The sequence below is a fragment of the Lampetra planeri genome, chromosome 71 (genome assembly GCF_965212315.1).
Source record: "Lampetra planeri chromosome 71, kcLamPlan1.2.h2, whole genome shotgun sequence".
In the NCBI taxonomy this organism is placed as follows: Eukaryota; Metazoa; Chordata; class Hyperoartia; order Petromyzontiformes; family Petromyzontidae; genus Lampetra; species Lampetra planeri.
The window spans coordinates 442,318-458,410 of NC_136176.1; positions in this window are offsets into that span (position 1 = coordinate 442,318).

The window sequence follows — 16,093 nt, forward strand, 5'->3', positions numbered from 1 at the left end:
CACAGCTCACTCACACACAGATCACTCTCACACAGCTCAATCACACACAGCTCACTCACACTGACTCAAACACACACTCACTCACACACACTCACACACACTCACACACACTCACATGCACTCACGCACAGCTCACTCACACACACAGCTCACTCACACACACAGCTCACTCTCACACACAGCTCACACACACAAATCTCATTCACACACACAGCTCATTCACACACAGCTCTCATTCACAGCTCACTCTCAGCTCACTCTCAAACACAGCTCACTCACACACAGCTCACTCTCACACAGCTCACTCTCACACAGCTCAATCACACACAGCTTACTCACACTGACTCAAACACACAGCTCACTCACACACACTCACACACACTCACATGCACTCACACACACCTCACTCACACAGCTTACTCACACTCACACACACATCTCACTCGCACTGACTCACACACACACAGCTCACACTCACTCACACACACAGCTCACTCACAAACACAGCTCACTCACACACAGCTCACTCACACACACAGCTCACTCACACACAGCTCACTCACACACACTGACTCACTCACACACACAGCTCACTCTCACACACAGCTCACTCACACACACAGCGCACTCACACTCACTCACACACACAGCTCATTCACACTGACTCACACACACACAGCTCACACTCATTCACACAGCTCACTCTCACACACAGCTCACTCTCACACACAGCTCACACACACAGCTCACTCTCATACACAGTTAACACTGATTCACACACACTCACACGCAACTCACAAACAGCTCATTCTCGCACACACACAGCTCACTCTCACACACAGCTCACTCACACACAGCTCACTCACATTGATTCACACACACTCACACGCAGCTCATTCACACACAAGAGCTCACTCACACACACAGCTCACTCACACACACAGCTCACTCATACAGAGCTCACTCTCACACACAGCTCACTCACATTGATTCACACACACTCACACGCAGCTCACACACAGTTCATTCTCTCACACACACCTCACTCACACACACAGCTCACTCACACACAGCTCATTCACACACACAGCTTATTCACACACACAGCTCACTCACACACACAGCTCACACACAGAGCTCACTCTCACACACAGCTCACTCTCACACACAGCTCACTCACACACACAGCTCACTCTCACACACAGCTCACTCACACACACAGCTCACTCACACACAGCTCACTCTCACACACAGCTCTCTCACACACACAGCTCACTCACACACACAGCTCACTCTCACACACAGCTCACTCACACACACAGCTCACTCACACACACAGCTCACTCACACACACAGCTCACTCACACACACAGCTCACTCTCACACACAGCTCACACACACAAAGCTCATTCACACACACAGCTCATTCACACACAGCTCTCATTCACAGCTCACTCTCAGCTCACTCTCAAACACAGCTCACTCACACACAGCTCACTCTCACACAGCTCAATCACACACAGCTCACTCACACTGACTCAAACACACAGCTCACTCACACACACTCACACACACTCACATGCACTCACACACAGCTCACTCACACAGCTTACACTCACACACATCTCACTCGCACTGACTCACACACACACAGCTCACACTCACTCACACACACAGCTCAGTCACACAGCTCACTCTCACACAAAGCTCACTCTCACACACAGCTCACTCACACACATAGCTCACTCACACACAGCTCACACACACACACACAGCTCACTCACACACAGCTCATTCACACACACAGCTTATTCACACACACAGCTCACTCACACACACAGCTCACACACAGAGCTCACTCTCACACACAGCTCACACACACAGCTCACTCACACACACAGCTCACTCTCACACACAGCTCACTCACACACACAGCTCACTCACACACAGCTCACTCTCACACACAGCTCTCTCACACACACAGCTCACTCACACACACAGCTCACTCTCACACACAGCTCACTCACACACACAGCTCACTCACACACACAGCTCACTCACACACACAGCTCACTCACACACACAGCTCACTCTCACACACAGCTCACACACACAAAGCTCATTCACACACACAGCTCATTCACACACAGCTCTCATTCACAGCTCACTCTCAGCTCACTCTCAAACACAGCTCACTCACACACAGCTCACTCTCACACAGCTCAATCACACACAGCTCACTCACACTGACTCAAACACACAGCTCACTCACACACACTCACACACACTCACATGCACTCACACACAGCTCACTCACACAGCTTACTCACACTCACACACACATCTCACTCGCACTGACTGACACACACACAGCTCACACTCACTCACACACACAGCTCGTCACACAGCTCACTCTCACACAAAGCTCACTCTCACACACAGCTCACTCACACACATAGCTCACTCACACACAGCTCACACACACAGCTCACTCACACACAGCTCATTCACATACACAGCTCACTCTCACACACAGCTCACTCTCACACACAGCTCACTCACACACACAGCTCATTCACACTGACTCACACACACACAGCTCACACTCACTCACACAGCTCACTCACACACACAGCTCATTCACATTGAGCTCACTCACACAGCTCACTCTCACACACAGCTCATTCACACACAAGAGCTCACTCACACACACAGCTCACTCACACACACAGCTCACTCATACAGAGCTCACTCTCACACACAGCTCACTCACATTGATTCACACACACTCACACGCAGCTCACACACAGTTCATTCTCTCACACACACCTCACTCACACACACAGCTCACTCACACACTGCTCACTCTCACACAGCTCACTCATGCACAGCTCACTCACACTGACTCACACACACAGCTCACACTCACTCAAACACACACGGCTCACTCACACAGATCACTCTCACACACAGCTCACTCTCACACACAGCTCACTCACACACACAGCTCACTCTCACACACAGCTCACTCACACACACAGCTCACTCACACACACAGCTTACTCTCACACACAGCTCTCTCACACACACAGCTCATTCACACACACAGCTCACTCTCACACACAGCTCACTCAGACACACAGCTCATTCACACACACAGCTCACTCACACACACTGACTCACTCACACACACAACTCACTCACACACAGCTCATTCACACACACAGCTTATTCACACGCACAGCTCACTCACACACACAGCTCACACACAGAGCTCACTCTCACACACAGCTCACTCTCACACACAGCTCACTCACACACACAGCTCACTCTCACACACAGCTCACTCACACACACAGCTCACTCACACACAGCTCACTCTCACACACAGCTCTCTCACACACACAGCTCACTCACACACACAGCTCACTCTCACACACAGCTCACTCACACACACAGCTCACTCACACACACAGCTCACTCACACACACAGCTCACTCTCACACACAGCTCACACACACAAAGCTCATTCACACACACAGCTCATTCACACACAGCTCTCATTCACAGCTCACTCTCAGCTCACTCTCAAACACAGCTCACTCACACACAGCTCACTCTCACACAGCTCAATCACACGCAGCTCACTCACACTGACTCAAACACACAGCTCACTCACACACACTCACACACACAGCTCATTCACACTGACTCACACACACACAGCTCACACTCACTCACACAGCTCACTCACACACACAGCTCATTCACATTGAGCTCACTCACACAGCTCACTCTCACACACAGCTCATTCACACACAAGAGCTCACTCACACACACAGCTCACTCACACACACAGCTCACTCATACAGAGCTCACTCTCACACACAGCTCACTCACATTGATTCACACACACTCACACGCAGCTCACACACAGTTCATTCTCTCACACACACCTCACTCACACACACAGCTCACTCACACACTGCTCACTCTCACACAGCTCACTCATGCACAGCTCACTCACACTGACTCACACACACAGCTCACACTCACTCAAACACACACGGCTCACTCACACAGATCACTCTCACACACAGCTCACTCTCACACACAGCTCACTCACACACACAGCTCACTCTCACACACAGCTCACTCACACACACAGCTCACTCACACACACAGCTTACTCTCACACACAGCTCTCTCACACACACAGCTCATTCACACACACAGCTCACTCTCACACACAGCTCACTCAGACACACAGCTCATTCACACACACAGCTCACTCACACACACTGACTCACTCACACACACAACTCACTCACACACAGCTCATTCACACACACAGCTTATTCACACGCACAGCTCACTCACACACACAGCTCACACACAGAGCTCACTCTCACACACAGCTCACTCTCACACACAGCTCACTCACACACACAGCTCACTCTCACACACAGCTCACTCACACACACAGCTCACTCACACACAGCTCACTCTCACACACAGCTCTCTCACACACACAGCTCACTCACACACACAGCTCACTCTCACACACAGCTCACTCACACACACAGCTCACTCACACACACAGCTCACTCACACACACAGCTCACTCTCACACACAGCTCACACACACAAAGCTCATTCACACACACAGCTCATTCACACACAGCTCTCATTCACAGCTCACTCTCAGCTCACTCTCAAACACAGCTCACTCACACACAGCTCACTCTCACACAGCTCAATCACACGCAGCTCACTCACACTGACTCAAACACACAGCTCACTCACACACACTCACACACACTCACATGCACTCACACACAGCTCACTCACACAGCTTACTCACACTCACACACACATCTCACTCGCACTGACTCACACACACACAGCTCACACTCACTCACACACACAGCTCAGTCACACAGCTCACTCTCACACAAAACTCACTCTCACACACAGCTCACTCACACACATAGCTCACTCACACACAGCTCACACACACACACAGCTCACTCACACACAGCTCATTCACATACACAGCTCACTCTCACACACAGCTCACTCTCACACAGCTCACTCACACACACAGCTCACTCACACTCACTCACACACACAGCTCATTCACACTGACTCACACACACACAGCTCACACTCACTCACACAGCTCACTCACACACACAGCTCATTCACATTGAGCTCACTCACACAGCTCACTCTCACACACAGCTCATTCACACACAAGAGCTCACTCACACACACAGCTCACTCACACACACAGCTCACTCATACAGAGCTCACTCTCACACACAGCTCACTCACATTGATTCACACACACTCACACGCAGCTCACACACAGTTCATTCTCTCACACACACAGCTCACTCACACACAGCACACTCACACTGACTCACACTCACACACAGCTCACTCACACACAGCTCACTTACACAGCTCACTCTCACACACAGCTCATTCACACACACAGCTCACTCACACACACAGCTCACTCACACAGAGCTCTCTCACACACAGCTCACACACAGCTCACTCACATTGATTCACACACACTCACACGCAGCTCACACACAGTTCATTCTCTCACACACACCTCACTCACACACACACAGCTCACTCACACACTAATCACTCTCACTGAATCACACACACAGCTCACTCACACACTCACACGCTCTCACACGTACAGCTCACTCACACTCACAGCTCACTCACACTGACACACACACATAGCTCACACTCACTCAAACACACACGGCTCACTCACACAGCTCATTCTCACACACAGCTCACTCTCACAAACAGCTCACTCTCACACAGCTCACTCACACACAGCTCACTCACACTGACTCACAGACACAGCTCACTCACACACGCTCACTCACACAGAGCTCACACACACTGATTCACTCACACAGCTCACTCTCACACACAGCTCACTCACACTCACTCACACACAGCTCATTCACACTGACTCACACACACACAGCTCACACTCACTCACACAGCTCACTCTCACACACAGTTAACACCACAGCTCACTCTCACACACAGTTCACACTGATTCACACACACTCACACGCAGCTCACACACAGCTCATTCTCTCACACACACAGCTCACTCACACTGACTCACACTCACACACAGCTCACTCACACACAGCTCACTCACACAGCTCACTCACACACAGCTCACTCTCACACACAGCTCACTCACACACACACAGCTCATTCACACACACAGCTCACTCTCACACACAGCTCACCCTCACACACACAACTCACTCTCACACACAGCTCACTCACACACAGCTCATTCACATACACAGCTCACTCTCACACACAGCTCACTCACACACACAGCTCACTCATACACACAGCTCACTCTTACACACAGCTCACACACACATAGCTCATTCACACACACAGCTCACTCTCACTCAAACACACACGGCTCACTCACACAGCTCATTCTCAAACACAGCTCACTCTCACAAACAGCTCACTCTCACACAGCTCACTCACACACAGCTCACTCACACTGACTCACAGACACAGCTCACTCACACACACTCACTCACACAGAGCTCACACACACTGATTCACTCACACAGCTCACTCTCACACACAGCTCACTCACACTCACTCACACACAGCTCATTCACACTGACTCACACACACACAGCTCACACTCACTCACACAGCTCACTCTCACACACAGCTCACTCTCACACACAGCTCACACCACAGCTCACTCTCACACACAGTTCACACTGATTCACACACACTCACACGCAGCTCACACACAGCTAATTCTCTCACACACACAGCTCACTCACACTGACTCACACTCACACACAGCTCACTCACACACAGCTCACTCACACAGCTCACTCACACACACAACTCACTCACACACACAGCTCACTCACACACAGCTCACTCTCACACACAGCTCACTCACACACACACAGCTCATTCACACACACAGCTCACTCTCACACACAGCTCACCCTCACACACACAACTCACTCTCACACACAGCTCACTCACACACAGCTCATTCACACACACAGCTCACTCATACACACAGCTCACTCTTACACACAGCTCACATACAGCTGACTCACACACACACAGATCACACTCACTCACACAGCTCACTCTCACACACAGTTAACACCACAGCTCACTCTCACACACAGTTCACACTGATTCACACACACTCACACGCAGCTCACACACAGCTCATTCTCTCACACACACAGCTCACTCACACTGACTCACACTCACACACAGCTCACTCACACACAGCTCACTCACACAGCTCACTCACACACACAACTCACTCACACACACAGCTCACTCACACACAGCTCACTCTCACACACAGCTCACTCACACACACACAGCTCATTCACACACACAGCTCACTCTCACACACAGCTCACCCTCACACACACAACTCACTCTCACACACAGCTCACTCACACACAGCTCATTCACATACACAGCTCACTCTCACACACAGCTCACTCACACACACAGCTCACTCATACACACAGCTCACTCTTACACACAGCTCACACACACATAGCTCATTCACACACACAGCTCACTCTCACTCAAACACACACGGCTCACTCACACAGCTCATTCTCACACACAGCTCACTCTCACAAACAGCTCACTCTCACACAGCTCACTCACACACAGCTCACTCACACTGACTCACAGACACAGCTCACTCACACACACTCACTCACACAGAGCTCACACACACTGATTCACTCACACAGCTCACTCTCACACACAGCTCACTCACACTCACTCACACACAGCTCATTCACACTGACTCACACACACACAGCTCACACTCACTCACACAGCTCACTCTCACACACAGCTCACTCTCACACACAGCTCACACCACAGCTCACTCTCACACACAGTTCACACTGATTCACACACACTCACACGCAGCTCACACACAGCTAATTCTCTCACACACACACAGCTCACTCACACTGACTCACACTCACACACAGCTCACTCACACACAGCTCACTCACACACAGCTCACTCACACAGCTCACTCACACACACAACTCACTCACACACACAGCTCACTCTCACACACAGCTCACTCACACACACACAGCTCATTCACACACACAGCTCACTCTCACACACAGCTCACCCTCACACACACAACTCACTCTCACACACAGCTCACTCACACACAGCTCATTCACACACACAGCTCACTCATACACACAGCTCACTCTTACACACAGCTCACACACACATAGCTCATTCACACACACAGCTCACTCTCACACACAGCTCACTCACACACTGACTCACACTGACTCACTCACACACACAGCTCACTCACACACACAGCTCACTCACACACACAGCTCATTCACACACAGCTCTCACTCACAGCTCACTCTCATTCTCAGCTCACTCTCACACAGCTCACTCTCACACAGCTCACTCACACAGCTCACTCACACTGACTCTCACACACAGCTCACTCACACTGACTCACGCACACACAGCTCACTCACACAGCTCACTCTCACACACAGCTCACTCACACACTCACTCACACACACAGCTCACTCACACACACAGCTCACTCACACTGACACACACACACAGCTCACACTCACTCACATAGCTCACCCTCACACACAGCTCACTCTCACACACAGCTCACTCACACACAGCTCACTCACACACTGACTTACTCACACACACAGCTCACTCACACACAGCTCACTCTCACACACAGCTCACACACACAGCTCACTCACACACACAGCTCACTCACACACAGCTCATTCACATACACAGCTCACTCTCACACACAGCTCACTCTCACACACAGCTCACTCACACACACAGCTCACTCTCACACACAGCTCACTCACACACACAGCTCACTCACACACAGCTCACTCTCACACACAGCTCTCTCACACACACAGCTCACTCACACACACAGCTCACTCACACACACAGCTCACTCACACACACAGCTCACTCACACACACAGCTCACTCACACACACAGCTCACTCTCACACACAGCTCACACACACAAAGCTCATTCACACACACAGCTCATTCACACACAGCTCTCATTCACAGCTCACTCTCAGCTCACTCTCAAACACAGCTCACTCACACACAGCTCACTCTCACACAGCTCAATCACACACAGCTCACTCACACTGACTCAAAGACACAGCTCACTCACACACACTCACACACACTCACATGCACTCACACACAGCTCACTCACACAGCTTACTCACACTCACACACACATCTCACTCGCACTGACTGACACACACACAGCTCACACTCACTCACACACACAGCTCGTCACACAGCTCACTCTCACACAAAGCTCACTCTCACACACAGCTCACTCACACACATAGCTCACTCACACACAGCTCACACACACAGCTCACTCACACACAGCTCATTCACATACACAGCTCACTCTCACACACAGCTCACTCTCACACACAGCTCACTCACACACACAGCTCACTCACACACACAGCTCATTCACACTGACTCACACACACACAGCTCACACTCACTCACACAGCTCACTCACACACACAGCTCATTCACATTGAGCTCACTCACACAGCTCACTCTCACACACAGCTCATTCACACACAAGAGCTCACTCACACACACAGCTCACTCACACACACAGCTCACTCATACAGAGCTCACTCTCACACACAGCTCACTCACATTGATTCACACACACTCACACGCAGCTCACACACAGTTCATTCTCTCACACACACCTCACTCACACACACAGCTCACTCACACACTGCTCACTCTCACACAGCTCACTCATGCACAGCTCACTCACACTGACTCACACACACAGCTCACACTCACTCAAACACACACGGCTCACTCACACAGCTCACTCTCACACACAGCTCACTCTCACACACAGCTCACTCACACACACAGCTCACTCTCACACACAGCTCACTCACACACACAGCTCACTCACACACACAGCTTACACTCACACACAGCTCTCTCACACACACAGCTCATTCACACACACAGCTCACTCTCACACACAGCTCACTCAGACACACAGCTCATTCACACACACAGCTCACTCACACACACTGACTCACTCACACACACAACTCACTCACACACAGCTCATTCACACACACAGCTTATTCACACGCACAGCTCACTCACACACACAGCTCACACACAGAGCTCACTCTCACACACAGCTCACTCTCACACACAGCTCACTCACACACACAGCTCACTCTCACACACAGCTCACTCACACACACAGCTCACTCACACACAGCTCACTCTCACACACAGCTCTCTCACACACACAGCTCACTCACACACACAGCTCACTCTCACACACAGCTCACTCACACACACAGCTCACTCACACACACAGCTCACTCACACACACAGCTCACTCACACACACAGCTCACTCTCACACACAGCTCACACACACAAAGCTCATTCACACGCACAGCTCATTCACACACAGCTCTCATTCACAGCTCACTCTCAGCTCACTCTCAAACACAGCTCACTCACACACAGCTCACTCTCACACAGCTCAATCACACGCAGCTCACTCACACTGACTCAAACACACAGCTCACTCACACACACTCACACACACTCACATGCACTCACACACAGCTCACTCACACAGCTTACTCACACTCACACACACATCTCACTCGCACTGACTCACACACACACAGCTCACACTCACTCACACACACAGCTCAGTCACACAGCTCACTCTCACACAAAACTCACTCTCACACACAGCTCACTCACACACATAGCTCACTCACACACAGCTCACACACACACACAGCTCACTCACACACAGCTCATTCACATACACAGCTCACTCTCACACACAGCTCACTCTCACACACAGCTCACTCACACACACAGCTCACTCACACTCACTCACACACACAGCTCATTCACACTGACTCACACACACACAGCTCACACTCACTCACACAGCTCACTCACACACACAGCTCATTCACATTGAGCTCACTCACACAGCTCACTCTCACACACAGCTCACTCACATTGATTCACACACACTCACACGCAGCTCACACACAGTTCATTCTCTCACACACACAGCTCACTCACACACAGCACACTCACACTGACTCACACTCACACACAGCTCACTCACACACAGCTCACTTACACAGCTCACTCTCACACACAGCTCATTCACACACACAGCTCACTCACACAGAGCTCTCTCACACACAGCTCACACACAGCTCACTCACATTGATTCACACACACTCACACGCAGCTCACACACAGTTCATTCTCTCACACACACCTCACTCACACACACACAGCTCACTCACACACTAATCACTCTCACTGACTCACACACACAGCTCACTCACACACTCACACGCTCTCACACGTACAGCTCACTCACACTCACAGCTCACTCACACTGACACACACACATAGCTCACACTCACTCAAACACACACGGCTCACTCACACAGCTCATTCTCACACACAGCTCACTCTCACAAACAGCTCACTCTCACACAGCTCACTCACACACAGCTCACTCACACTGACTCACAGACACAGCTCACTCACACACGCTCACTCACACAGAGCTCACACACACTGATTCACTCACACAGCTCACTCTCACACACAGCTCACTCACACTCACTCACACACAGCTCATTCACACTGACTCACACACACACAGCTCACACTCACTCACACAGCTCACTCTCACACACAGTTAACACCACAGCTCACTCTCACACACAGTTCACACTGATTCACACACACTCACACGCAGCTCACACACAGCTCATTCTCTCACACACACAGCTCACTCACACTGACTCACACTCACACACAGCTCACTCACACACAGCTCACTCACACAGCTCACTCACACACAGCTCACTCTCACACACAGCTCACTCACACACACACAGCTCATTCACACACACAGCTCACTCTCACACACAGCTCACCCTCACACACACAACTCACTCTCACACACAGCTCACTCACACACAGCTCATTCACATACACAGCTCACTCTCACACACAGCTCACTCACACACACAGCTCACTCATACACACAGCTCACTCTTACACACAGCTCACACACACATAGCTCATTCACACACACAGCTCACTCTCACTCAAACACACACGGCTCACTCACACAGCTCATTCTCACACACAGCTCACTCTCACAAACAGCTCACTCTCACACAGCTCACTCACACACAGCTCACTCACACTGACTCACAGACACAGCTCACTCACACACACTCACTCACACAGAGCTCACACACACTGATTCACTCACACAGCTCACTCTCACACACAGCTCACTCACACTCACTCACACACAGCTCATTCACACTGACTCACACACACACAGCTCACACTCACTCACACAGCTCACTCTCACACACAGCTCACTCTCACACACAGCTCACACCACAGCTCACTCTCACACACAGTTCACACTGATTCACACACACTCACACGCAGCTCACACACAGCTAATTCTCTCACACACACAGCTCACTCACACTGACTCACACTCACACACAGCTCACTCACACACAGCTCACTCACACAGCTCACTCACACACACAACTCACTCACACACACAGCTCACTCACACACAGCTCACTCTCACACACAGCTCACTCACACACACACAGCTCATTCACACACACAGCTCACTCTCACACACAGCTCACCCTCACACACACAACTCACTCTCACACACAGCTCACTCACACACAGCTCATTCACACACACAGCTCACTCATACACACAGCTCACTCTTACACACAGCTCACATACAGCTGACTCACACACACACAGATCACACTCACTCACACAGCTCACTCTCACACACAGTTAACACCACAGCTCACTCTCACACACAGTTCACACTGATTCACACACACTCACACGCAGCTCACACACAGCTCATTCTCTCACACACACAGCTCACTCACACTGACTCACACTCACACACAGCTCACTCACACACAGCTCACTCACACAGCTCACTCACACACACAACTCACTCACACACACAGCTCACTCACACACAGCTCACTCTCACACACAGCTCACTCTCACACACAGCTCACTCACACACACACAGCTCATTCACACACACAGCTCACTCTCACACACAGCTCACCCTCACACACACAACTCACTCTCACACACAGCTCACTCACACACAGCTCATTCACATACACAGCTCACTCTCACACACAGCTCACTCACACACACAGCTCACTCATACACACAGCTCACTCTTACACACAGCTCACACACACATAGCTCATTCACACACACAGCTCACTCTCACTCAAACACACACGGCTCACTCACACAGCTCATTCTCACACACAGCTCACTCTCACAAACAGCTCACTCTCACACAGCTCACTCACACACAGCTCACTCACACTGACTCACAGACACAGCTCACTCACACACACTCACTCACACAGAGCTCACACACACTGATTCACTCACACAGCTCACTCTCACACACAGCTCACTCACACTCACTCACACACAGCTCATTCACACTGACTCACACACACACAGCTCACACTCACTCACACAGCTCACTCTCACACACAGCTCACTCTCACACACAGCTCACACCACAGCTCACTCTCACACACAGTTCACACTGATTCACACACACTCACACGCAGCTCACACACAGCTAATTCTCTCACACACACAGCTCACTCACACTGACTCACACTCACACACAGCTCACTCACACACAGCTCACTCACACACAGCTCACTCACACAGCTCACTCACACACACAACTCACTCACACACACAGCTCACTCTCACACACAGCTCACTCACACACACACAGCTCATTCACACACACAGCTCACTCTCACACACAGCTCACCCTCACACACACAACTCACTCTCACACACAGCTCACTCACACACAGCTCATTCACACACACAGCTCACTCATACACACAGCTCACTCTTACACACAGCTCACACACACATAGCTCATTCACACACACAGCTCACTCTCACACACAGCTCACTCACACACTGACTCACACTGACTCACTCACACACACAGCTCACTCACACACACAGCTCACTCACACACACAGCTCATTCACACACAGCTCTCACTCACAGCTCACTCTCATTCACAGCTCACTCACACACAGCTCATTCACATACACAGCTCACTCTCACACACAGCTCACTCACACACACAGCTCATTTACACACACAGCTCACACTCACACAGCTCACTCACACAGCTCACTCACACACAGCTCACTCACACACACAGCTCACTCACACACACTGACTCACTCACACACACAGCTCACTCTCACACACAGCTCACTCACACACAGCTCATTCACACACACAGCTCACTCATACACACAGCTCACTCTTACACACAGCTCACACACACATAGCTCATTCACACACACAGCTCACTCTCACACACAGCTCACTCACACACTGACTCACACTGACTCACTCACACACACAGCTCACTCACACACACAGCTCACTCACACACACAGCTCATTCACACACAGCTCTCACTCACAGCTCACTCTCATTCACAGCTCACTCACACACAGCTCATTCACATACACAGCTCACTCTCACACACAGCTCACTCACACACACAGCTCATTTACACACACAGCTCACACTCACACAGCTCACTCACACAGCTCACTCACACACAGCTCACTCACACACACAGCTCACTCACACACACTGACTCACTCACACACACAGCTCACTCTCACACACAGCTCACTCACACATACAGCTCTCACACTCACACACACAGCTCACTCACACACAGCTCACTCTCACACACAGCTCACTCTCACACACAGCTCACTCACACACACACAGCTCATTCACACACACAGCTCACTCTCACACACAGCTCACCCTCACACACACAACTCACTCTCACACACAGCTCACTCACACACAGCTCATTCACATACACAGCTCACTCTCACACACAGCTCACTCACACACACAGCTCACTCATACACACAGCTCACTCTTACACACAGCTCACACACACATAGCTCATTCACACACACAGCTCACTCTCACTCAAACACACACGGCTCACTCACACAGCTCATTCTCACACACAGCTCACTCTCACAAACAGCTCACTCTCACACAGCTCACTCACACACAGCTCACTCACACTGACTCACAGACACAGCTCACTCACACACACTCACTCACACAGAGCTCACACACACTGATTCACTCACACAGCTCACTCTCACACACAGCTCACTCACACTCACTCACACACAGCTCATTCACACTGACTCACACACACACAGCTCACACTCACTCACACAGCTCACTCTCACACACAGCTCACTCTCACACACAGCTCACACCACAGCTCACTCTCACACACAGTTCACACTGATTCACACACACTCACACGCAGCTCACACACAGCTAATTCTCTCACACACACAGCTCACTCACACTGACTCACACTCACACACAGCTCACTCACACACAGCTCACTCACACACAGCTCACTCACACAGCTCACTCACACACACAACTCACTCACACACACAGCTCACTCTCACACACAGCTCACTCACACACACACAGCTCATTCACACACACAGCTCACTCTCACACACAGCTCACCCTCACACACACAACTCACTCTCACACACAGCTCACTCACACACAGCTCATTCACACACACAGCTCACTCATACACACAGCTCACTCTTACACACAGCTCACACACACATAGCTCATTCACACACACAGCTCACTCTCACACACAGCTCACTCACACACTGACTCACACTGACTCACTCACACACACAGCTCACTCACACACACAGCTCACTCACACAC